Source organism: Etheostoma cragini, chromosome 19 (genome assembly GCF_013103735.1).
Source record: "Etheostoma cragini isolate CJK2018 chromosome 19, CSU_Ecrag_1.0, whole genome shotgun sequence".
Taxonomy (NCBI): Eukaryota; Metazoa; Chordata; class Actinopteri; order Perciformes; family Percidae; genus Etheostoma; species Etheostoma cragini.
The window spans coordinates 13,024,227-13,050,291 of NC_048425.1; the positions used below are offsets into that span (position 1 = coordinate 13,024,227).

General features: G+C 39.2%; 1 long non-coding RNA gene across 1 annotated transcript in view; it reads right to left on the reverse strand.

The window, feature by feature from the left end:
• Positions 1 to 4,673: 4,673 nt before the first annotated feature.
• The window catches only part of LOC117934957, an 89,820-nt gene continuing 68,428 nt past the window's right edge, over positions 4,674 to 26,065 (reverse strand). Inside the window, exons 2-3 of the long non-coding RNA XR_004654633.1 lie at positions 6,204 to 6,282; positions 4,674 to 4,780 (exon numbers count right to left, since the gene is read on the reverse strand). This is a non-coding gene — a long non-coding RNA (uncharacterized LOC117934957). The remainder of the gene's footprint in view (positions 4,781 to 6,203; positions 6,283 to 26,065) is intronic.

Below are 26,065 nucleotides of genomic sequence, written 5' to 3' on the forward strand. Positions count from 1 at the left end.
TTAGCACTGAAAGCAAGTATTACACTAACAAATGTGGCTGTTAGATCCTCAAAATGCCTCCTTGCTGTTCAGTTTGCGGTTTATTGCAGATTACTGTCCGTATTTGTCAAAGAAAGGACTGTGTGAGAGTGAAGAAAAGGGCTTTTGATGTGCCTATACTCAAGGACATTGACACAGCACCTTGCAAAATCTAATTTCCAAAGTGTGAAATTTCCTCATTCTTTCCCATGATAGCTTCATTTCATAGCCAAAGCTAATTATGGGCGCTATAATTTCTTTCAGCAGTCAAGTCATCAGCTAGTCAAATACAGAGCGGCTCTCCAGATGACATAATGTAATTGCTGAGGCAAAAACAAATGCCCTTAAGATATAGGTCATCATATTTAAGACACTTTAATACAGACAAGAGGGAAGTGTATTGCCTTTTTGGAATACTTGTTTTATATTGCTTGGGTCTTTGAGTGTGCCACTCGGGGTTACTGGAAATTTTTTCACTTTCTCCGTTTTTCCACACATCCCCTCACACATCATACTTTCTCATGCTGTGCCTCTTGACATTGTTTCTCCACTGGAGCAGCTGTCTTTCTTTTCAACCAAAGTCTAAAAGCAGAACAACAGTTTTACAAGAAAAACAAACCAACCCACCCTTCTGACATTGTCTTGTTAAAGAAAGGCCTGGCCAGATTTAAGATTCACTGGGGTTGCAATCTGCATGCTAAGGCCCATCAATTTTGCATGGCTCTCACACTATGAGCACTCACAGCCAGAAGGGGGTAATGCAAAATTGATTTGTGTATTAAAACTGCTTAGCCAAGCAAGCATCACAGGGAAATGTTGTGATTACCCCCTTGGGACTTCTTCAGAAGGCCATGTGCAGCCAAAGTGATCGAAAGAGGGACTCTTCTGTCCAAATACAAGAGAGAACCTGTAATAAATGTATACCCTAATCAATGTAAACTGAACATACCCAACCTTAAATACACTTCTAGCATTTTCAGTCACCATATTGAGACTGCCAGTAGGAAACCTAAATTATTTATGATATTTGTACTTTTTTTAAAATAGTATACACTATGATAGCACCGAGAAAGACGACACACACACTCATCCATTTCAAGCCGGTGCAGTGATGTCAGAAGCAACACAATAAAAGAGTTTAGGGTTAGATTCAACTGAGAGCTGTAATCACCTTTTTTTGGAGGAAATAGAAGACTAACTACAGTTTTTAGGGCCAGCCTAATAGCTTTTGCATGATTCATTTTTCACTACTTGCTCCAAATTCTGCAGCTTTTGCTTAAACTATCTCTATGCTGTGCCACTGATTATAGTAACAGTTTAAATTATGATTCTTCAAATTGCCAAACACTTGTTTCACTAGAAAAAGAGACACCACTGAGTTTGTCTTGTTGAACTGGAAAAATACTCAGTCCCCTCATGATCAAAGATTGGCGTTTCTTTATCTAAAAACTGATGTTTAGCATAGGTGGCTTTCAGACAGCATATTGATCAGACAACAGCCATCAGCTTCATTTTGGCCTTTGGACACATTGTTTTATTAGCTACAGCTGATGTAATCCACCACTGGCAATGCTTGCAAAAGGGGTGGCCAATACCTGAGTGTTTGGTTTATTCTTCTTTGATTAATATAAAAAGAAGAGCAACAAGCAATAAACGATTAGATGTGAGATTTCATAGCCCCACAGCAAAGCAAATATGGGTATTTTGACAACCTGAAACTGGATGCAAAATTGAGTTATACTAATATATGGTAAATTTGCCTCATTTAATATACGACTTATTCATAACCTCAGGCTACCTTGGTTGTGACAAAGGATTTATTCTCACTTTATTCAGCAGAACGGGGAAAAACTAAAACAACGTGACCTGCATGTGTCTGTCCTGGGTTTACAAATGCTCATTTGTGCAATAACATCGCCTGACTGTACAAAACACTACTAACACATGCATATGCATCAGAGCATGCTTGTAGGGGTCATCAAAGGCGTTGCGTGGCCTCTCGTCCAGCTCCCCCGACTGCTTATACGGAACATGTCCTTGAGTGTCAGAGGAGGTGAATACCTGCACTTCTGGGATATTCACCAGACATCGATCTGGCAGTTGCAACCATTATCAAAGGGATCCCTAATAAGCTACAATGAGCTTAAGTAACAGGCTTTGTGGGCAGAAAATGACATGAAGAAGATTTTCTATTCAACCTGAATGTACAAAAGAATGATTAAAAAGGAAACACGTATTTTGCTTACCAATGGGCTGTCAGAAAACCCATTTCTTGTGAATAAAGGATTTCATAAAGTTTGGAATTTACAGAATTTCCCGCTGCCACCAATGTGAAAGCAAATTCCTAGCATCCCCATAAATGACATACCCATCAACTCACCCTCCCACATTATGCTTTGACAACTCTTCAACTCGGAAAAGCACTCAAAGGTCATTTAGATCCTGCAACATAAAAGGCTCACTCCAATAAAAGTAATTTAATCATTATTTGCAAAAGAGTCATTGTAGCCGCCAAACAAGTGGTGAGTCATAGTCAGTTAATGGTCAGCTCAACAAGCAGAGTTTAACACAAATGGACTGCCATTTTTTGAATATTGCTGGTGTCATGCAACCTTAATTGAGTGCAGACCTGCATGTCAAAACATGTCCTCAATTAAAGGGCCGCCCTGCGGGTAGGCGGTGAGGGGTTCAGTTGAGTTGAGTCGATTAGGTGGGCTATTCTATGCCTGCAAGGAAAAAATGTGGTTGTTTGGAATGTAACTAAGTACATTAACTCAAGTACTGTACTTGTTGCAATTTTACCTTACTTGAGTCGTTTCTTTGCATGCCACTTTCTACTTCTACTCCACTACATTTCTGGAGGGAAATGTTGTATTTTCCACTTCACTACATTCATCTGACAGCTTTAGTTACTTTCCAAATAAATTTTTGTTACACAAAACACATGTAGTCTATCAAATACAATGTTTTATTATAAACTAAAATACCCAACAACGTACAGGTCTACAAGTCCAGCTGAAATGATTGGCCGATTAAACACTTTGTTAATTGACAGAACTGTTTGGATTGTTTCCAGTTTCTAAAATCTGAGTACTTCTACTTTTAATACATTTAAGTATATTAAGTAAGTATATTTTCCTGATGATATGTACATACAGTACTTTTATTTAAGTAACATTTTCAATGCAGGACTTTTATTTATTTTTTTTCCAGTGTGGTATTGGTACTTTTACTTAAGTAAAAGATCCGAATACTTCTTCCACCACTGGGTTTAAATGGTCAGGGTCAAAGGAAAATCTCAACAAATTGCAATAAATTACTGCCTGGTAAAAACAGATCTATATACTGCTGAAAAACACCATTCAAACTCCTCTGGATTATGAATGAAAAAAGCGTATCCCTGCCAAGAAGAGACCACAACCTGTAGATGAAAACTGCAAATGGCAGCGTGGCTCGTTCTCTGTGTTTGAGGAGCAGCTGCTGACCTTTACGACTAAGAGCTATAACATGTCTGCTATATCTGGGCTTTGCGTCTGACAGTCACTGGGCTATTCTGTGATTATGGAAATCTTTGTAGATGTCTCTGAAGGGAGAGAACCCAGGGGAGCATTTACAAGGCCTACCATCAAGCATCCCTCCATTCAACTCCCATCTCTGTGTTGGACTCCTCCAAGTGTGGCTCTGCGGTCGTTTCTTAGCCTGTAATCTAACAGGCTAAGAAACCCCCCCAGAAAACATCTTGAGTATCGCCATGGGGATGCTTTTGTTTGAAAAGTAACACATTAACTATCATCAAACATGATGAAAAACAGAAACCTTCGCACGCAATAGTCCTGTTCCCACACTGGCTGGTATATTATAGATAATCATAAAGTAAAATACACCTAATCAAAATGAAATCAAATGAAATGCGAGGCTGAGTAACAAGTTTTTAAAATGAAAATAAATCATTACATTTGGACAGCAAAGCTTTGCCCCCGCAATATAGTCAAAATGAAAGTTAAATTCATAATCAAGCACCTTCAATTGCTTGAACAATGGTAGTACTTATACAATAACATTGTGCGTTTTAGTATTTTGTAGATATTTTATACTGTACATACTTACACTTACTTCTGTGCAATATGAGTCATCTTTCTCTAAGCAGCTAATTATTGTGTTTTTTTGTTTTTTTACTAAAAGGCACATTTCCTTTCTGTTGGAATTGCAAAGTAACCTAATGCAATTTGTAGATAAAGAAACACTTAATCCGTCAAATAATTTGACAGAAATATTAAGTATCCAAGGTTTTGGTATCCATTAATTTTAGCTTCATGCTTTGCAAACAGCATTCACTGTGATTAAGCAACGTGCAGTATTTAGGATGTAAGGCGTGACACATCCACAACTCAAATTAGGAAAAACGGTTTATCTTCACTTAATTTATTATTTCATGAGTCATGAGTCTGCCTAAGTAACACAATGCAAGCCATCATGGCAGGTTGAAAACACTTTGTCTCACATGAGCCACTTCAGTACCTGTTTTGACACTCCCAGAAGCATTTCATTGAGCGTTCTTTTTGCAAAAGGGTCACATTCGAGATCTGAGCTATTCAAAATGATTTTCTTTTACCATTCAGCTCTAAATACAGATCTGTAAGTGCACTATCTCCAATATGTGGGAGGATCTTATCTAACCTTTCCTGCCTCATGAAAAATTCAGCATCCTGGCCACCAATCTCCGCCGTCTCAGGATGTTATGTCCGATACCGAGGCCGAGGTGCTGGGGAGAGAGGAGGAAATTGCTTTGGACTCCAGCACTGTATGATCAGTATTATCATCGCAATGGAACTCATTCACCCATATATTCTATAGCGCCTTTAGCTGCACGCATTCAAAGCTGTTAGATCTCATTCCAGCCGTGTTACTCCGGATGTGTGTGTGTGTGTGTGTGTGTGTAAGGCCTTGGGTTTGTGTTGGGTTTTTGTGGTAGGCGTGGCAGGTTACGCAACAAGCGGGAGGCGGTGGTGGGACGAAGACGATTTGAGAGGCAAACTGTGGCGTGACAGCTCTCCGAACATAGAGGGAAGGTCTAGTGCGGGTGAGTGACAGATTTCAAAAATAAAGCTTCCTGTCAGTCTCTAGCAAGTGTCGCCCTCCATCTCTACCAACCCGCAGCACCTTTTGTCCCTGAGGGGCCTGGTCGACAGGACAGACAGCTCCAACATTACACAAGCCATGCATCTGCTTTGTAAATAGACACAGAGATCTCTCCATAGCATTTTCATCAATCTCGCTCTCTCTCACAGCCATCTCTTTTATATAGACAGAATTATTAGAAATCTGTATTCTAATTTGGGTTTTGACTTTTGCAGACAAGACAGAGATTATTAACTGGCAGAAAAAAACTCCCAGACAGGTTTGGAATTGTCATTCAATGTTGCATGGACTACAGGTTACACGAATCCACCAAAGAATGGTCTCCAGCATTAATGTAGGATAGATGCGGGATAAAGGAGTTAGGCTACGATGGCTGGCTAAAACTGTTCAGTGGGTTTAAATTTAAGCCTGCGGCATGAACAACCCACGCAACCCTGCCAGCCACCAACTGTATGTTTGCTTGACTTCGCACACACAAGTGTGAACAACACCATCAGTTGCACAATCTCATTGTAATGCCTCGGTCCATTAGATGAGAAGTCACAGTGCTTTTATTTCCAGCCCTGCCTCTGCCATGCAGGGGGAAAACCCTGTCAGCAAGCACCCCCCCGCTGAGCCAGGCGACACGAAGCAGCCGAGCCAAGGCACCTGACCAGAGGCTTGCCAGCATGCGGGGCCCGCCGGGCCGAGGCAGTCTCTCTGGCTGGATGTCCACTTGGGAGATAAGCACCACAGACCCCACTCACCCCCCGAGGGCTCACAGCAGGACGTAGATAGAGAGTCGCTGCTGCTCCTCTCAGATAGTATTACACGTTTAAACTACCCTAGTCAATGTTTGGCTTGAGAAGACTTTTTTTTTTTATTCTAGCAAAATCAGAGTGGGAGGGAAAAAATACCTTACCCTCTAAATGGGATGTTGCAGTATTGTCACAACAAGGCAGGGGACATACACTTTGTTTTCTCAGTTGTTCTGTTGATCTTTTGGGTTGAGGTGATCCCAATTTCCCCCGAAAAATTACCTCTTGCTGGCTTTTGCCGGCACTAACCTGTGACTTTGACCTGCTTTACAGATGAAGCCGATGAAGGACCCAGGATCAGATCTTCGCCCTCTTTTTCTAAACAGCCCTGTAGAACAAAACAAAAAGACAATTTAGCAGTATATTCATGTTCACTGGAAGTGGCCAATTACATTTGTTATGCAGTGTTTCAATCATTATCAGCTTAAAAGTTGCCCAAAATTATTTGAATCAGCGACCATTCATGCACATCAGTGTGTGACATTTAGAGTGTGAGTAGCGAAATACCAGTTGGCCATAGCTGCATTTATTATGTAAAGGTGAGAAATGGAAATCAGTGATTAAAACATTATTTCTAAAAACATTTCCAAAAATACAGCCTCTCTTTTGTGTCTGTGTATACTGTTACCTGCCCCTAGGAAGTCAGTGAATGTAGCAATCAACATATGTATGTTGGTTGCCATGGTTTCTTGTTCTGATGTGTGCTGAGTTGTGATCTACATGTGAGAGTGGGCTTTGTAGTGATGTGGGGGCTTTGTAATAGAAGAAAAGTGATTGTGATGCATGTTTACAAGAAGAGAAGGAATAGCTTTAGACTTCAGACTGGCGTTAAGTTAAATCTGTCCAGATACACACACACACACACACACATATATGTAAACATATGCATATATACACACACACACACACATATATACATACACATACTGTATATATATAAATACACATACTGTACATACGTATATATACACATACACATATATACACATACATGTAAATACACGTATATACACACAATATACTGTATATGTCATCCTGTTGTGGTTGAATGGTGTTTGTGTATTCTGTTTTTATTGACAGAGAGCACCTTGTCCTTGCAGCTGATTATATCCAAAAAGCCTAACAGCCCTGACTGTAATCAATACCTGCCGAGTTAAAGTGGCCCAAACCATAAAGTGTCCTCACTGTGAAGCATCGGACAGATAAATAATCTGAAGGAAATCAAGATAATGACTTCCATTTACTCAATAAGCAGATATTAATTATCTGTCCGACAGATTAGAGGGCCAGAATCATTTAGAGCCTTGAGATAAATGGCTTTCTGATCAAGATATAATGAAAACCTTTTTAGGCCCTCTAACCAAGCACTCATGAATTTAAATATTAATTCCTGCCCTTGTTTTGGCAATTACCGGAGATTTTATTTTAACGCCACATTCTAGCAGCCTACCAGCCCCACAGTGTTTTGTTTTCTTCTGGGAGTTTGATGTTATCACAAACATGGTGTCTCCACCAGCCCCCTCCCCACCGCCACCCTCTGTGGAAAAGTAATGAAATGATGAATTTGTGAAACAACCGCAGGGTGACTATGATGAATTTTGTGGTATCTCTCAGACTAATAGCTCTGTCAACAGGAACAACTCTCTATGGACGAGCGCAAATAGGCGAAGCAATTGTGATATTTGTGGTTTAATGCACAAAATATGAGCAGCGGTAGATTAAACTGAGGCTGCAAATATCTCTCTGATGAGAGAGGTTAATCCAGGATTGATTACTGAGGCCACCTTGTTTTGTTTTTCTCCCACAAACACTAAAAATGCTGCCTCCGTCCCTGACCGTGTCTCTCTTCAGAAGCTTATTTGCCAGAGGGGCGAGCTGATTTGTGGCGGGCTATCGTGCATTTGGCTGTTGTCCAGTCATTTAACCTGCCAATAGCAGCATGATCTCTCATGAGAGCAAGCATTGCCCTGCAGCCTTGCTGAGCCGGTGGCAGAGAAGAAGTGTGGTTAGGCTACCACAGGGCCAAGGAAACCTTGTCTCTGAACCGCCAAGGCATTCCTCGAGTTGGCAAAGTGTCGGTGGGCACCATGTTCGCAAGCACTACTTCTGGCTATGAGGGGAGGCTCACTGAGGGATTCCTCAGAGAAGCTACAGAAACTCAGACAAACACAGGTCACTTACATGATTATTAATATTTAAACCTGTACAGATACAGTGTGTGGGTGGGAGCAACCTTTTTACCATTTGCCAGCAGCTGCCAGCAGTTACAGTACATCATTGCTATGAGATTCTCTGATAAGCCCACTGATAAAAAATAGTAATATCACATTAAAGACATGAACTGTATTATCGAGCTACTATTGTCACTGCTGTTCACGGCATTTGACCTTCATCAGGGTTGTCTCAATTCAGCACATTCAGTTCTCCGGCCAACAGTAATTCAATGTCATATAGCCACTGCTGCGAATCTCGTCTTTCACACCAAAAGTGCAACTACAACACCACAGAGCAAGGACATTACTTCCAACGGCTACCACCTGGTTCCGCAGCCAAAGTTTAACTAAATTACATTCTGGCCGCAAATATGTTGACCTCAACAACACGTGGCCAATGAGATTATGGCACTGATTATTGATGGCAGTTATGACAACAATAGCTTCACTGTAGGGCATGATGTAGGAGAAGATCACATTAACTGGCACAACAAAGTTATAGTTATTGATTTTTCTTTTTACAGTTTAAAGAGTTTGGTCTTACATTATGAATAATAATGTAACACTATTAACTTAGAGCAACAATGTCTTCTAATTATGGTATTAATTTCTCACCAGGTACAAAAGATTCAAACTAAAGTATGTTCAATAAGAATATATATATATATATATATATATATATATATATATATATATATATACGTGTTTATTTCCCTACACTTTATCTATTTGCATCTGTAAATTTCTCTTAAATTCACCAAAAGTTAGCATCAGATAATCCTATGTAGAATGTCTTATCTACATATTTGTAAAATTTATGATGTATTACAATACATTTATGTTTTTCTCGACATGAGTTTTTCCTCAGACTCTAAGCCAAAAACCTCCACTTCAGTAGTAGCGCTTACATGCATCAAACTTCCCAGTTTCAATCCTATCCATACTGTTTTTAGGGGTTTGTTCATATATCATTTATAGCCGGATATATAGAACATTTTATTCTTATTATGTATAAAGACATGAATAAATAGAATTTCTTTGGTTGTTGAAAGTATAAAACCTGACTATTATATATCAAGAAAATAAAACAAGAATTTTGCACATGGCTTCATTCAACGTTCAGATTTCTGGTCTGGAGTTGCTCGCAAAGTGGGACATATTTGATAAGCTAATGCCTCATTTACATATTAAAAGATAACATTTCAGAAAATGTGTAATACAAAAGATAATTCTCCTATATTCAACTCTCCTGAATATATATATATTTCCTGATATATATCTATATATAGATATATCTCAATATTATCCTATTGGCGTTACAATAAATCAAGCTATACTGGCCTGACCCTTCTCATATCAATGGTTTTAAAGAAGGGTGTAAATGGGTCTCTATCAGTTTAAATATGAATATAAGCCCTGGATGTATCAACACAATTACAGATGCCCATGATTGCAGCTGAGGAACGACAAAACAAAGAAACTCCACTTAAGATGCTTTGAACAGCTAATTAACTTGGTATAGCATCGTCATCATGCATTACACACGCACTGTTTCACTGTTACGTGTTTGTTCTGGGGGAAACATGTTTGCACACATGGAAGAAAAGGACCAGCTGTTGAAGTTAAGTTTTTTTTTCTCTTTATTTTATTATATCGTGTGTGTGTGTGTGTGTGTGTGTGTGCGCGTGTGTGTGCGCGTGCGTGTGCGTGTGTGTTGTTAGCCTGCCCGGTTACCAAGGCCCTACCTCGGCAGAGGGCGGGTCTGACCACATACCAATCAGTTGCCTGGATAATGAGTATAATTGATTGGAGCCTCATTCAGATTCTGTGGAATAGAGCATGCAAATTGTCCTTGCCAAGTCCTAATGAGGGCCCTCTTTAATGGCACAATCAAAAATTTCACTCCTAATTTTGCAAACTGAAGCGAATGCTCTGTGTTGATTGCATGGTCGGGTGCCAGCGTCAACAGCATGTAAATAGATAGGTTGGTGGTTTATCTCCATTTAGTGAGAAAATAAGGCACAGCGTATAGACTCACTGATGCAAGCTGAAGACAGGGTGCTCATAATCTATACTTTATTCTTTTTGTGTTATTATTGTGGCATTGATTGGTTCTGACACTGGCTGCAAGAGAAGTTAATGTTTGTGCTCCATTGAGGACTACTGCAGAGACCCTCCATCATCTTGCAATGTCAATATCATGAGCGCTTGATGCTGCATTATCCTCAAAGAAATATTCACGGTGGAGCCGGGAGCACACATCAATATAATGGGCAGCCCTTTATTCAGCCACAGTTAGGATGTAAACACTTGGATTTTGCGTGTCTGCATTGAAATCTATACACAATATAATAAAGTCTGTTAGGGAGAGTGTAGAAAAAGTTCCCCTTAATTTATTGAAATTATTTTGTCTTTGCCTTTTGTAAACAGTGTCTTTAGTAATTCTGTCATTCCTGGACTAAAGAAGGAAATAACAAATGGAAGAGGATTTGCTTGTCTAAGGCTCTTCATCAGACGAAGGTTAATTTCCATTCAATATGCTAAACTGCTTAGAACCGAGGACTTTATCCAAGCACTAGCCTTCTGGCAGCAAACCCGCTGCTCTGCCCTGCGACCCTCGGCCCATCCTTAATCCTTCAGGATCCCGTGGTCAATATTTTAAGATTGATTCACCTCTCCAGTCAAATAAACTATTAAATCCATTAGTGAGATGGCAAAGGCTTACTTTACATTTTGATTACAATCAATTACTATCTCGGATGCAGATCGGATTCTGTGGTTCCGTCCAAATGTTCAAATGTTGGACTGTGCAGACTAGAACAACGGGTTAACAAAGTGGGAATTCTGATTAAAGGAACTATTTAAGGGCCTTGAAATTCTTTGCATTTCTGGTTTTGCTCAGCAACCCTAGGCGCTGATCATTATCTTGTTGGCAATTGCTTTGGAAAATGAATTCCCAAGGGCTCTAATGACAATGATTTATAGGTGGGTGTAGTACCATATTTATCATGGATTATTTACAGAGATATGTTATGAGTGTGGATGATGTGCGGTGAGTGGAGACGTGGCACATGAATCAGTTCGAGCTGGATACAGAGCCTGGCTCTGCCACCAAGGACAAAAAGAGAGAGCACAATGACAAACACCACAGGGGAGGGTCGGGCCTCAATGTGGAAAAAAAGTGTGTTTCATAAAAATACCCAAATACAACGTATTCTTTAAAATGGCTCTAATCAATATTTTATATTAAGAAAGGTTCTGATAAGAGTCTGTAATGTGAAAGAGGGCGCTCGTAGTGAAAGCTCCCAGATACACACTTATCATTCAACTTCGTTCTACGAAGCATATCAACATTTTTCAGCTCATTGTTTTAGGTTCATGGCAAAATGTGTTACTTCACATTTCCTTGATTCAGCTTGTTTAACCCTTGTGTTGTCTTCCCGTCAACCATGAAAAAGCAAAGCGTTTTTTCAGAATTATTATCGCTTTTTAAATGTTGTGGGCGCTTTTTAATGTTTTTTTCCAAAGGTTTTTGATATTTTTAATGTTTAATGACATTTTCATGACAATTTTTTAAAAACTGAAAACGGGTCAATTTGACCCAAGGACAACATAAGGGTTAAATACAGGGCTAAGAACGAAAGTGTGATATTTATTAAATTCTTTTTATAAACAGTCATAATACCGACCCAAACAAAGTGTAAGAAGAACACTTTACATAACGGATAAACTATGTGGAGTAGTGCTTTGCTAGAGTAAGATACTTAAACACATTATATATTGATGACATACAAACTTCACTTTCTAACAATAGAAGCAGTTTTATGCTCTCATCTTATTAGTGTGGGAAAGAACGTGAATCACAATGACAAACTAAGAAGGTGCTTTGTAACACTAAATTGATGACAGTTGATAGTACGTCAGTACTAGCTTTTAGGGGTCCTGTGGTGTATTAGAGCTAATGGACTAATGAATCAATAGGGAAACACTTAAAGGTTCTTGTATGCACAAAACATTGCCACTAAGAACAGAGGTCCTACGGATGTATGTAAAACTAAATCATGCAACCCTGTTAGGCAATGAAATAAAATACTTCTGGTTGACAAGTGATTGTCAACATTGATTAGCGTTGCACTTTTAATTACAGGGACTGACGAACTGTGCTGATTCTTTTTGCCACTGAAACATGTTGCTCCACCCACACGTTTGTGTATTTTAGTACTTACTTTAAGTAGCTACAAGTTAGTTTCAAAGTAGTGATTAACTAATTCAGGTTGCCCTATTTAAACTTGAGAAATGCCTCGACTTTAGCTAGACTTTGGTATTGTATAAATCAGTTGCTAGGAAACATCTCCAGGGGCATTCAATCACAAGCAATCAACTGTTAACAGTCATAATAATAATAAGTCACCGTCATAGACAGTATAAGAAATGGACACAGCAACATCATAGACTTCGACGGTGACCAGTGAAGTTATTCAGAAGCACTTTTCCGGTGATGGTTGAGCGTCGCTGTGCAAGTATTTCCTGACAAAACGGTAATTTATCTACAGTGCAACAGAAATTAGCGTGGTTATGACACAATCATTAACCTACGTAAATAACCCAGTTAATGTTTAAGCTCAATAGCAGAAATAGCCTTGTTGTGTCTTATTTCCTGTTCTAAATAAAGGGTTATTTTGAAAGTCACCCGCTGGCACCTTAACTAGTTTCCTGCTGTATGTAACGGAAAAAGGAGAAACAGTAACGGGCAGACAGTTAAATATATAATGTTTTAGCGACCCTTCAAAGAGGCACAAGGTTAGTATTTATCATAATACTGTAAACATTTTACAGTATTATGATAAATACTAACCTACACCAACATCTACATTATATGTTGGTGGTGTTTTAAAGTAGTTTTGAACAACTGTAGTTTCTAGCTGTTTGTTTAATAGGCTATTGCCGGACTTGTGAGCTAGTACTAAACTATGCTGATGCTCTGAATCTATATGGTAAGGTAGCTAATGCGTTTATTGTTTGTGTTTGTTTCTTTTTGTAACCAGCTCTTACGTTGGTTTTGGGATTTCCAATACATCTAAAATCATCAGTTCAAGTGTCAGACCATCTTTTGGAGGGTATGCTACAACCTATTTTTACAAAAATGTCTGTTATGGAGCCCTAATGTGAGATACATTTAATGGATTATACATTATCGTGTTTTTTTTTTAACAAACAATGGAAAATAGAGTCTTTAAACACTTCAGATGTGAAGTTATTCGCTGTCAAAGCAACGCCAAAATGAATGGGAGTCAAAGGCATGCTATCGGCGGGTGATAGCTTGTTAGCCTAAGATTCTCCCAATAGGAGGTACGCTTACCACCTTGGTCACTGCAGCATGACTAGCATGATTAAAAAGATGATATATTAAACTCAACTGCATACCTTTGTTGTTGTAAATGTATGTATTATTTAAATATGCCATACAGTGTGTTTCAGTTGGTAGTATTAGACTATATTGTGTTATTTTGGGGGAAATTGAAAAGTAATTTACTTAGTTTACATCGTTATTAAACAGCCTTTTTAGCTAGCAGTCAAGCTAGCTAGTTCAGTTAGCTACGCGTATACAACGGGCAGGTATTTTGTGTAAATAGTAACAATGAGAAGGTAGTTATGACATTTACATAGTATGAAAAACTCTTAATTTGTAAACACGTTACAACGAGGCTAAGTTTCATAAAGTGAGATATCTTGTGGGCTTACATGACATAAATGCAAATAAATTATATTTACTGTGGCACAAATGAGTAAAGGTATATTCTTCATCTGATCCATTTTTACATACAGCCATGTAGGACACTTGTAGGTATGTTACTGCATCTTAATCTTTGAATTTTTGCTTAAAATAGCACCATAAGCTGTCTACAGTCACACACGTGTCTGTCTCCTGTATATTCTGGGTGATAGAATTTTTGGTAATCCTTTTGGATTAAAAAGACTTCTTCTAATACCTGGGGATGCAAGTCAACCACACTTAGCAGATAGTGCATGTAAGCCTGTGTTGCTGCATGAAGAGGAGGGAAACAGAGTATTCGTGATGAAGACACAGAAAGTGTGAGATAGAAGAAGGGAGGGAAGGAGGATAGAGAAGGAGAAAAAGCTTTAATGCTGCTGTCCCTTTTAAACTTGCTTTTAATTCCTCTGCAGGAATATCAGCAATATTTAACTGGAAATGTCACAGAATGTCAAGTCGGAAAATGTCACTGGGGAAGGACTGGAGGGTGACCTCAAACATCCCCTTTAAGATGAAATAAATACGCCTCTGTGGTATTGTAAAGACAGATTTTTTTCAGGGCGTGATTTCTCCATTTTACGGAGGCTATTTATTTTCATAGCAACAGAGGGGCAAAAAGGCAAAAGGCAAAAGGCATGCCAGGGAGAGATAAATAAACTCATCAATTGTGGTGAGTGGGGACACGGGAATGCTGAATTCCACCCTGTCATTTCCACCATCCGCTGGTAATAGTTGCAGTATCGCCTCCATGTTGGCTCTCGCCTCCTATATGTGATTAGTCCCGCAAATACTAAAAGGAGTGGTTACCGTTTCCAAAATGATGTATCGGTCCAACAATTGCATATGAAAGCATGCATTAGGTGAGTCACACTCTTTATGAAGCATTCACTCTAGCTTCACTCCAAAGTCAAAGCAGTTTCATGAGGAGAATAAGTTGGCTGGTCTCCTGTACTTCAACCTTCACGGCACAGCTCAGGCTCTATAAATAGTTAAAAGATAGTGGTTCGTTTATCTCGACCTTGTAGAGTATGAAAGAGGCACATTATGACGTTTGCGCCACTGCGGGCAAGCAGGGTTACCTAACCCTCTAACAAGCTCCACCCAGCCACGCACTTTTCTTTAGCCATGACAGAGCAAAGATGTGATGCATATCTGTGCTCCTCCCACCTCCTGCTTGGACATTTCTTATATAAAACACACTTCCCATTGATTGCTGAACAAGGCAGGTTTAAGAAATTAGTTTTGACACTCAACCAATCAAAAACAGGACTATAAACAGCCATTGGTCTTGATGAGCTGGAAACCTACACTAGGCAGCATTGTGAGGTGTCTTTCTGTACCAAAACATGGGATACAGGGAAATATAGAACAACTGTAATCCAAAATCAATAAAACTGGAGACAGAGAAAATATTACAGGAACAGTAAAAGAACAAGGGGCACAGTTCAGCAAAAAGGCACAGGGATTATTTTAGTCTGTATCTTTCAAGCTGCACCAGGGAACATTTTCTAAGGGCAGAAATGATCCACTTATGCCCTACCAACACATTAGCCATGAGTGCTAGGTGTCAGATTAGACAGTCATTCGCTTTGCTGCAGTGCATCAGAACATCTCTTTTCCCTTCCCTCTACGTCTCTCCGCTACATCTCCCCTTAGATATCTACCTCAGTGCTTTCAACATTAAGGAAATTGATATTAACAAGATTGAGTTCATTCTCTGCTGAGTTTTATAGTTTCCAATAATGGAGCTAATGCGGATCATTACCAATGGAGGCAATCAAGTTATAATCTGGCCGAGCAAACACATCTAGCTGACCCCAACAAGAATAGCAATGATTTATACATGAAGCTTGGCAGCAGTAAGATAATGTTTCAAAGGAGGATTCACCTTACATTACTCACCGACCAATCAGGACGAAGCAAAGTCATCTTTCCATTTCGTTCATTATTAATTATTAATCTGAATTAACGGAAGTACTTTTTCAGGATAAAGCCCGACATCCGGCGGTGCGATTCACTTTTTTGATAAGGTTGTATTTTTTGACTACAAAAAGTTGCCTTGGAATAAGTTTTACTGCCTGATTATACAAAAGAAGATTTAAGAATACTGACATCTAAGAAAGTAACGCTGAACTAATGAGTCAATTTTGTCTTCCAATTACTTGAAATATGTGCGTGCACTAACTGTTATTTACGTTGCACATGCGTACCTTGGTTCCCAGAAGTCGCTAATGCTTTGGTACACAATTTGAATTCAGTTTCTCGACTTCTTAACACACTCATCTACACTTATCATTGATGCAGGGTATGTTAAGAGGTGAATAAACAATTGAATCTTTCAACTAGAGGGGCCAATGCCTGGCATTTATTGTAAAATATCACTGTAAATGATTCCAAGATAATTTATGCATTGACATTAACAGGCTTTGTTGCAAGTTCAGTTGATGAAACTAATCTAATAAAACAGTATGGAGACTAAAATAATAAAAGAGTATGGAGATAGGATTAGAAATCACCTTAGCTACCTACCTAGTGACATTCAGGAACAATGGCAATACTGAAATTGCATAAACAAGATTGACACCACTGTTGTTTCTAGAAACCGACCGTTACTGCAGCATCTGTGTTGACTGAAAATTATGTAGGCGGGACGGATACAATCACTTGCTGCTGATTGGTTAGTGGAAAAAAAAACACATTTATTACCCCCTACCTCTACCCTAGAAGCTAACATGAAAACAATTTAGTTTGATTACCAAGATAGAGACTAGTAGTAGTAGTTGTTAGGGAAACCATTTATTTTTTTGTGCAACTAAAGGTAATCTCTATGACTTACAATTTTTCTTAAAACTTATTCTCTCATACTAAATTACCCTTTTCCATTAGACATTTTTCGTCTTTGATATCTATGACTTTTATACCTCTTAAGAGGGCTTGAGAACTGAAATTATCACTTCTCCATACTTACCTTAATCAATATACCTTTTGAACAAATTCTACACGCCTTATCAAAAAAATACTGATAAGGGAAAGACTTAATTAAACTGTCGGCCTTGGATTGAAAGCCTTCGCTTCACCTAAGGTCCCCAATTCAAATGAAAATCAAGTTTAGGGGGACAAAAGATTTTACGCCAGCAAAAATCTAAGTGGCTCACCAAGGGTCAGGCCAGATATAAGGTGACACACATAAGATCTGTGTGTGTGTGTTTCACTTCCTGCACTATTGGCAGATAATTATATTAAAGGTGCATCATTTCAAGGTCCCTGTCCTTTAAATGTGATCAAGTGCAATCTGCTGTCTGTGGCAGCTAGCTGTGTGTCCTTTTCTGAGGTCAGCATGCTTCTCCGCCTTTCTGCAGTAAGTATTTGCATCTGTCCAGAAAGCTCATAGAATCAAAATCCACAATATGCCTGAGATACCCGAGAGATTATAATTTCCTGCACATTAAAATGCCTAATAATTGCTCCTTTAAAAGCATTGTTCCCCAAAGCATTTTGTCAACAAGTAGGTGGTCTGGAGCAGCCATTGGGAAGCGTGGGATGCAAATGCTTTATGCAATCGGCAAACAAATGTGTTATGCAAAGCTCTTTTGATGAAGTTACTGTTGGCACAAAGAAATACAGTGACTAGGACTTCGCACGAGGCGAAGAAACAGTTGAACTTTCAATACCGGATGCTTAGAGCTGCACTGCATTTTCACACTGTTCCCTATTGAAAGCCACCGACATCGAGTGGCCATAAACCACTTGAAACAGTGCTTTTAATGGTTTGTCATGAATCAGTCAAATATCCATTTATAAAATCCCATTGACATCCTCATTATACTGGCATTTACTTGGTCTAAAAACACAGATCGTGGCTCAGGCTGTGTCTGCACCTGACCCCCCTTCTCAGGGCTGAGTAATGCCAGGGCAGTGTTACATCACTTCCAGAGGAGGATGAAATGCCAGAGATGTTCCTGACCATGTGAACTCCATCCCAGTTCCCATTTCCATCAGACCCTGTGTCCCCAGGCTCAAGTGCTCCTACATGGGCCGAGAGAACAGGCATTAACCTTTGAGGATGGGATTTTTTTCTTCTATATACTATATCTGTTTTCAAGATGACGGAAAAATAGGGCATCTGCTTCTATTGATTTTTCCAATGTCTGCTCTGAGTCAGTGGCCAAGTTTTGAGAGTTTCATATATCCTGGCTCCCTCTCAAAACTGCTCCACAGATCTGTTTTTTTCAATGCCGGAGGGTGTTATTAAGTGTTTTACTTGTATGAAATCATAATATGTACTTAAGGTTTGTCTTTTTTACCAAAGGCCATTATTGCCCTCCATTTCTGACCAGATAAAACTGTAATTTTTCCATTTTGTCGGTTCAGTTTTGTTTAGCAATTATAATTGCACTAAAACTTACAATACTCCTTTTATGCACAACATTCAGTTGAGTGACACAGCAATAATTTCCCTTTTAATGATTGCATTGTTCTCTTCCCTCTTCATGGACATTAACTTTTATTGTATAATAGCTTGGCTTTGACGCAACACTAAGTTTGCCTTTATTGTTGTTCGTAAACATTGACCACAGTTGCACATTATGGTTGACATTTTTAAAGTGTTTAGTAAAACAAAGTCCCTGAAATTATCTATGATGGGTTTTTTGGATCCACACACATCTCAGATATATGAAACTAAAATCTTCGGGAATGGAATGGCTGTTATTATTAAGGTCGATGACAAAGGTGCAGGAGTTTGTAACCATAGAAATGAGATGCGCAAACCTGATGTATATGCATTGAAAATGAATCTGCATATTTTAAAGCTGGAATTTTTCATGTATCTGCAAGAACAGCCAAATATCCTAAACTTGGAACTACTACAGTAGTTTGACAATAGACTCACTATTTAACACTAAAGAGTTACAACCCCCTACATACAAACTAACATAGTGTGGACACAGAGTGTAAATTGAAATTTCTCCATAGGGAATCAATAAACAGATTCAAATTAAAAATTAAATTAAAATACGACAACCTCCTGTCCTGGCTCATAAATTCAAATTATTGTTTCTAACCCAAAATTGGCTGTGTTGAAAAACATGATGAGAAATTAGCTAGCTAGCCATATCAACGCAGGCTATCAAAGGACACAGCTAGCCCATCCAAAGTTCAACAATCGTCAAACATTTAAAGCTCACTGATTAGCCCGCTGTAATACATGTGTACAGATTAAATAAAAAAATATGATAAAACATAGTTATTCTAGAGATTAAAGGTATTGGTAGGTGTATTTTTAAACTTAGACTGAGCCGGGCTAGCTGTTTCCCCCTCCTTCCCGTTTTTATGCTAAGCTAGGCTAATTGCATTTTGGATTTACGGTAACACTAGTAAAGACACACATGAGAGTACTATTTACCCTCTCATCTTACTCTCAGCAAGACATTGATTGTATAAAAATGTCAGACTTCTATTAAGAATAAATAGGGATTGCTTTGCAGATACTACTGCCATACAATGTTCATGTACACTAAGCAGTACAAAATGCACAACGCTGAAAACTCTCTGCTTTTGCTCCGAAGCATTGAGGCACCAAGCAAATGCATGTAGTTATAAAATAAGCAACATAAGTCATGTTGTTAATTTAGCCTTTGTTGTCATTATTGTTCACCAAAACGATTGGCTTCAAACTATTTGTTGATGCTGCTTTGGTGGTATCCCTGTGAAGTCTGCCACCACTCAAAAAAAATAATAAAAACGTCTACCTCCAATCTGCAATTCAAATGGAGAGAATATGCAGAATAGGCCAGATGGTGTGTGCCAGCCCGCTATTCCCCAGCCCATCCGCAAGCCCTTGCTGTGACTATTCTTCTAAACCCAAAACTTGCCAAAAATTTTGAAATCTCACAATGAACCAATATGAACATTTAGTGAATTAATTCATACATAATAGATTAAGGTAAATGCCACATTTTATCATATCACATTTTTTAGTGTCTTTTTGAACATGGACATGCTGTGATGCATGTTCATGTTTACAGATTGATATTTTCCAACATTTGCTTTTGATGTTGAGCCAATCCAAACAATAGGATTCCCATTTTCACCAGACCTCAGGAAATTCAAACATGTTGACTCGGCCCTTGTTTATGTACTCTGCCAGTTCAGTCCCAAGACAACCAGTCTTAAAGCACTAAATGCTTAAGTAACTTACACCTGCCAACCTTTGGCTTTCATGGAAACAAAAAATAGGAGCAGAAAATTAACATTTGCATCTCTGCCAACCTGTCAAGTCAACCCCTTACTGACAAAATGAATGCTGTCAAGCCCTGACATGATGGGCGATTTTGCACGCACATGCCAACGTGTGACAGGAACTCATCTCCTTACCTGTCCTTCAACAACGCTACAGGGTGCTATCTTGCTTTTACTCACTCTAGTTGATGAGAGGGGGACACATTTCCGTTCCTCTCTCATTTTCCCCAAAATAGACCCCATTTCTTATGTCCTTCTTGGAAGTAGTGATCCTTCCTTGTCATGATACATTGTCAGAAAGCAAAGCAAAGTAGCAATTTGCAAGTATCAAAAATCCAAATTTGAAATACAAGTGAGACATGATCCCTCTAAATTTAGACTAAATCCCATTAAGCTTGCAAACATGAGAGTCACTGTAGGAGGGGTGTGGACTCTTAAAGGAGAATTACGGCCAGTTTTTGCATTAATCATGATTGCTATAAATATGCCAGTAATGTCCTTTGTTGTTCATACATTGCACTCCTCAGCAGCAACTGTGCATTTGATTTTAAAGTTGTCATCCGTTGTCAATCGGAATTTCGACCGCAGGACACACGTATTAATGCTCAATTTCATGAATGGGAATATTTGCCAAAGTGAAAGTAATAGGATATCACTTTCCTTAAAAGTTATCCTATTGCTGTGTTTGGTAAATTTAATGTAAGTAAGTAATGCACCCTTGGATTAGGGTGGTCCCTAAATCATGGCAGCTGTTGCTGTGACCCTGGTCCGCACCCTGCTACACCCTCCTATGCCCTACTACACCCTCCTATGCCCTGCTACACCCTCCTATGCCCTGCTACAACCTGCAAGGCTCTACAGTGCCCTGCTACATCCTGCTATGCCCTGCTACATCTTGCTACCCCCTACTACATCCTGCTATGTCCTGCTACGGTATCCAGCTATGCCCTGCTATGTCCTGCTATGCCTTACAGTGCCCTGTTACGCTCTGCCACACCCTGTAGCACCCTGCAGTCCCCTGCGATGCCACAAACTACTATTTCTAGTCAAAGTTCCATCATCTTGATTTCTGACCATAAATACCCCCAACCAGCACCGTCAGACACCGACTACCAAGAGCCTAGGTCTGAACTAGGTTTCTCCCTAAAAGGGTTACTGTCACACTAAACTACTGCTCTTGGGGGAATTACTGGAATTGTTGGGTCCATTATACAGTGTGGTCTAGACCTACTGTGTAAAGTGTCTTGAGCTAAATGTTGTTATGAATTGATGGTATAAATAAAATTCAATTTAATTGATAATTTTGCTGATGGTATTGCCTTCAGGTATAACTATATTTATTTTTGTGGGTAAGCCTAAGGTACGGTACATTTTCGAATTAAAAGACTGCAGAGTAGACCACATCATCCTGAAACCCCGTTTATTTGACCTATATGAAGCTTTTCACACCTGCTTTGAAATTTTCACAGTGGACCTTAACAGCTCTTGATAAAGGCTGTTACTGTCATGCCGCTGGGGCATAGTAACAAGCTGTTAAAAAGCACTAGGATCACTAATATCAGTGGCATTCTCCAGAAACGAAAATAAGCATGTCTATTGACGCTGCGGCAAAAATGTGCTTTGTATTGTCTGTAAGCTGTGATGTCCACTAAAGTAAAAGCCCATAAAACAAAAGTCATAAAGCAAGCTAGCCCCAGATTCTTGATTAAAAAGAGTAGATTAACAGCCAACGTGGCCGCTCTGTAGACATAAGTTTTACCGCTGTATGTGAGCACTATAGGAAAATAGATATCCCATCCCTTTTCACATATAACATGGCACTTGTGGGCCTTCCTTGTACATATCATTGCTGCCCTCTACAGTTCTACACTCATTTGCTTCTTAATGAAAATGACATAACTCATAAAATGAGTTGAAACGGCTATAATGGGCTGCTGTAGAACAATGTCGCATTTCTAAATTGGACAGGCTTTTTTGTGGAAAGGCTAATTAGCATAATACTGTATTTTAATTTAAAATGACAAAACAACCATTTAAATTGATATCATCTCTGCACAATCTAAATTCCTCCTTCCTCATAACTGCTACATTCCACACAAGTCTGCCTAAAAAATACATTGCAATAAAAAAAACACCCAGAGGTTAGTTCTTAACTTTACACCGTTTCTAGGACAAGTCCACTGTCCTATTTTCTAGCCACAAAAGCAAAGATCCACAGTGACATAAATGTTCAATCCACACCTGTGGTGTGATGTGCCTTGTGACACACAGCTTACTTCTTCCCTTTGGGCCTGCCCGCTCACCGGCCTGCCTGCCACATAACAAGATAATGCAATTAATGACAGATGGCCAGGCGATGACCACGTCCTTGAGCCGCAAGCCTTATTGGCAACTACTGCTAATTATATCACATATAACACAACTAAAAGCATAATAAATCTAGGAAGGAGTGGAAGGTTTTATGCAAGCCGTCTCCGCTTTTTCCAAGTGGTAAATTGCTCTTCTCTTGAAATATCTACAACCTTATAACACCTATACTGCATTAGCTTAATTGCCTTTTTCACTGCCCAGAATCCTGGGCCTTGGGAAACAGAATAAGAGAGGAAACAAAGAAGCAGTTGCATTTAAGAAATTGTAGGGATCTCAATACTGATTATCAACAAATTGCAGCCGATTAGGTGTCATCGCCTGCTATAAAGTGATTCGTGGCAAGAGGGCATGGAATTATGATGTGCTGTGGCAAAACTGTCAACCACTGTTAAAGGTTTATTAATTTGCATTTTAGCACTGTCGATGAGATCATCAGTAGAGTATATTACCATGAGTGTGCATAGATAGATAGATAGATAGATAGATAAATAGATAGACTGTAAAAGTTAAGACTTTGTGAAACTCCATTAATGAGGACACTTCATCGCCCCACCTGAGGAGTGCCAGAAAGTCTGGCGCTCACACGTGTCCATGTAGACAGCTTGTGTCACTGCAGGGTTTTTCCCTCAACACCCAGTGGCACTCCCCACCCTTACCGCCCAACCTTCCCATCTCACCCTGGGCTCGTTATGGCGAGAGTGATGACGATGTCTTGGAGCAGCTGCTGCAGGGACGGCTCCGCCAACACCTCCCCTGCCAACGTGCTAAAAGAAAGCCAGACACATAGCCACATACCGTGCAGGCTCTCATGTAAATGAGCTATAATATCCTTCTTCACAAATACACCATTCTGAAATCATCACTAATTGATAAAGCAGAGGCTTGCATATATTATGAAACTCCCTATAACCAAACCCACTTAACATGAAGCACTTTTTTTCATTGCCTATCTCAAACAAAGGGTTCATCCACTCCACACATGTACAATCAATGGCTGATATTGACTCTAACACGAACAACAGAGCCCAGGCACGTGTACACAAACACATCCAAGTGATGGGTGGATTGATTAGTTTTCATGCAGCTTTATTCAGCACTTGTTTGTAAATTATTAGTAGCTGCTTTACTACATATGCAAGAACACACAATAAATAATGAGAATGTCCAAATGCCTCAAAGTGCAATACAAATCTGCCTTTACTTAATTCATCCCACTCACTCTATATCATCTGTATTTTCACTGTCTTATCTGCAATAGACTCGTCCTCTCTGATACATTTACCCTTAACCTGACGACCTAGCAAATTAGTCTTAGCCTTCCATCCCATTGTAGATTATGCTGAAACACGGGCCCGGTAATAAGCCGTCAGACAAAGTAAATGCCCACGATGTGATGCACAAATCTTATTTGGCTGGCGCCAAAGTCTACAAAGAAAGCTGAGTCTGCTGCTTACTCTGGTGGAAAAGGGAGATTTATTAGCATATTTCATTAAATATATTGAACAACCAGGGTCCATGGGTTCAGATGTTTGGATGCAGGAGCTATCTTAAGGGAATGTCAAGGGAGTGAGTCCAGATTTTTCAGAGGATGTAAGCATCATTATCCCTAAAAGGCAATAAGGGAGATTGAATAAAAGAAGAGAGAGTAAAAAAAAAAAAAAAAAAGCCAGAAAGTGGATGTTTAAAAGCAAATGGAACGCAGATACATATATGTAGAACAAATGAAAGAAAGAGCTCAGGAAGGTGAAAATTAAAGTGACCAATGTCTCTCTTCTCGTTGAAAAAAACTCATTTGATTCAATTCTCTCACAGGTGCAATCAACTTATTTGCAGATCTATTTTCGTGTATCCAACTCCCCTTTGTCCTAAATAATGCTTTTACTATTGTCCCAGTTTGAGACATGTTTAACTAACAAATCAGCCACGGCTGCATATTCCCCAGTACTTTACTAGGTAAACAAAGCAACAACAAAAGTGTTGAATGGGAAAAGAAATGGCTAAGTGGACTGTAGCAGTGGTTGCTCATCTGAGTAAGCACAGCAGGACATATTTCCCCTCACCGCAAAGGGGAAATGAACTGGCAAAACTAACCTTTAAAACCAGCGAGGCAAAGAGAAGGGGTGGAGCAGGACCCACACCCCCCCCTCCCCCCCGTCGTGCCTGCACTCACAAATACTATATATGTGCAGTTAAACTCACAGCTTCACATGTTCTATGTAGACAGGGGATTTCCGACGAACGACAGACTAAAGAGGAGACCATTGCGGCGCGTTTTAGTGAGGAGTCAGAGAAAAAAAACAGATGGGGAAATCAATAAGGGTGTGTGAGAAATGGTCTGAAGGGCTTGCATTTCCTCACTGGTCATCAAAAGGTTATTTTATACCCAAAAGCATGTATTGATTGCACACACTCGCCACGGCCTCTCAGAGAAAGTGGAGAAACATCTGCTTGGGGAATTTACACAGTATTTATTTTTTGCATTAGGATTAGGGTGGGCGTTGGGGACGATCAATGCTTGTTTAATGTAGCTGCAGGGATCAAGACATGAATCATAGGCTCTGGGGCTATTACATTTTATTTGGCATTATCATTGGTGGGCTTAAGGACCCGGCAATCCTTCAATTTAGTCAACATATGGAATTAACAAGTTCCATATTAACTCTCATAATGGTGCCAAACATATCTGGCACCAAGTTGGACGTCCATTACATAACTGGCTGTGCACAAATAATGTCTAAATATATGACAAACAGGCTAGAGGAACAAATATAACTGAAGAAAAATATAAGGCACCATGTTCTAATAAGGCACCCTCTATTTATTTATTATTTATCTAATTATTTATATTATTTATTAATCTGTATTACAGTATTTACTTGCTTCTACTTATCACTTGTAAGCCTTTAACAGAATTTTGAGAGAATATGTAAGAAAACTGAAAAAATTACCATTAAAATGTCCCCAAGCTGCTGTCATCAAATCACTGGTTTTCTGTCCAAAAACTCATTCAGAAGCTCGATATTTACTTTCCTTTTATTGAATAAGAAGCAAAACAGGAAGTGCTTTACTTACACGTTTTAGAAGCGGGAACTTTTGAGTGATAAATCAATGAAAAAATAGAATTTTCAAAATACGCACTGAATTTTCTAAAAAATCAGTAATCAATCAATTGACTAATTTCAGCTCTAGAAAACACATCTGTTCAATAATGCATTTCTCAAAAGGACCATTTGACCGCTTAGCTTTTAGAAATGTGCATCAGTGTGGAGTATCTGGACCAGAGTCTGTTTATTAACTACTCGTACCGCAGACCTGATGGTTGTCATTATTAATTAATCATAAACATGTATAAATTTGATGGACTATTAAATTTAGATATAATTATGACCCTTTAACTCATGACCCAATATTATTATCGATAATCGTTTCACAACCTGACAACGCAAAAATTGATCTTATTAATCGTCTATAAGTGATCTACAAAGCTTGGTCAATTATTTATTAACCATTAGAAA